The sequence below is a fragment of the Electrophorus electricus genome, chromosome 16, assembly GCF_013358815.1.
Source record: "Electrophorus electricus isolate fEleEle1 chromosome 16, fEleEle1.pri, whole genome shotgun sequence".
NCBI classification, from domain to species: Eukaryota; Metazoa; Chordata; class Actinopteri; order Gymnotiformes; family Gymnotidae; genus Electrophorus; species Electrophorus electricus.
Window position 1 is genome coordinate 15365485 of NC_049550.1, and position 1774 is coordinate 15367258.

Here is a 1774-nt window from a genome sequence, read left to right on the forward strand (position 1 = left end):
ACATGCTTAAAGGATTGTAGCCACTATGATGTTACAATTATGAACTGGATTACAAAAACAACTTTGAGGTATATTGAATGTATATTTTCAGTAAAGATCAAGTTATTTCCTTTGTCTGTAAAGGTAATTTGATTTATTGTGTGTACCTCACTGGTAGCGTGTTGTACTCAGGAGAGCTGGAATAAGAATCCAAAGCTGTGTACATGTCATCAGGAAGACAATTTTGAGGCAAGACAGACCATGTTAGTATCAGTACCTTGGACAGCAGCCTCACTCCTGCGCTAAGCTTTTCTGCATCACACATACCATTTAATACACTGCCATCTAGAGGAAGAGATTTGTAATTACAGGCACATGATCAGGATCAACAGACTCTTTCCTGATTTGTAAGATTCACATGGTTCATCTAAAAGAAACATATACAAATTATACAGCAAATTACAAAGTATTCTGGAAATTGGTAACAATGCAGGAATAGTGTCTTTCACGTAAATTATAATTAATGTAGCTTCTTCACTGGTATATTAGATTGAAGACAAGGTAGAAGTACATCAGTTATAAACGAAAGCAAACAATCAGCACTTACACAGGTAAAATTTTAAAGCAACATAAGGCAGCTCTTAATTTTAATTAAGACAAATGGTATAAATTATATGTGCATGTGCAACAACTACTGGAAAAAAAATGTTTAAGAATGCCAGAATTCCCGCTGGGGTCACGATCTCCCTGCTTACCGATCTCATGTCTTTGTTTTTGTAGCTTCAGAGATGCTTCGAGTTTTATACAGACTGTGTTACTGACGATTCATGTTCAGTAATGTCCCTGTGGGGTGGAGAAGCGCTGTAAAAAGATTTGGAGAAGTAAAAGCTGAGTTCATTGTATTCACTTCTTTCTACTGTGTCCATTTCTTTTTTCATTAAATATCAAGTTTATTAGGCGAACCCTGGTGAAGCTCAGTTGGTGACAGCGGTGTTTATTCACTTTCTTTGGGACAAATGAACGAAAGTGTGCGGGTTGAGAGTAGTTTAGCTTACTCGGTATAGTTAACTTGGCTCCAATGGGAAAGGAAACCAATGCGCCATCACATGTGGAAAAGAAGAGATCAGATTGTTCTCTGTAGTCCAACTTTAGTGGCAGGTACAGCGAGTGCGACCTCATGGACTCTGCTTTATATTTCTGGAAGGCGATAAAAACGCAGTATTTTATTATTCACCAAGTTTAATTATAGTAAAAACGTAATTCAGCGTGAGCGTGGTGATTAATAAATTTATGAACAAGATCAATGTGATTGTCACGGTTGGCCGTTCATACGCCAGAGAGAACTCACCTATTTTAGATAGGGGCCGTCCTACACCCCTACCTCGTTCTCATCAATTACACAAAGTGTCTTCGCTATTAAACCTACAGCTCTACGGCTACCTGCTGACGTTGGGTACTGCAAGTAAAATACGGTTTGGCGGCTCTCTGCTCCGCTCTCGACTGCAGCCGACTACTCTAGTTGGCCACCAAGTCGAGACGCATGTTACCTCTAACAAAAATGTTGAATTGCGTGGAGTCCCAAGGAGGTTCGGACCGGCTCCAATAACTGAACTCATGTTACGCTTCCAACAGGAACAAGGCAAAAGGTAGAATGCAAAATGCAGGAGGCTGTTTATTTCATGAGGAAACACGAAAGGTAAAACAAACAGAGAATAAGGGGTGCTAAGGGTAATCTAACACAGCTGAAGTACACAAAAAAAAAGAAAAGGAAAAAAAAAGAGCAATGACGACGACA

At 39.4% G+C, this 1774-nt stretch overlaps 1 long non-coding RNA gene across 1 annotated transcript; it reads right to left on the reverse strand.

Moving 5' to 3' along the window:
* Positions 1-384: 384 nt before the first annotated feature.
* On the reverse strand, positions 385-1351 carry LOC118242625. The gene is made up of 4 exons (XR_004776949.1): positions 1328-1351; positions 1035-1176; positions 735-840; positions 385-406 (listed from the first exon to the last, which is right to left on the reverse strand). It is a non-coding gene; the product is annotated as an uncharacterized LOC118242625 (long non-coding RNA).
* Between the last annotated feature and the right edge of the window lie 423 nt (positions 1352-1774).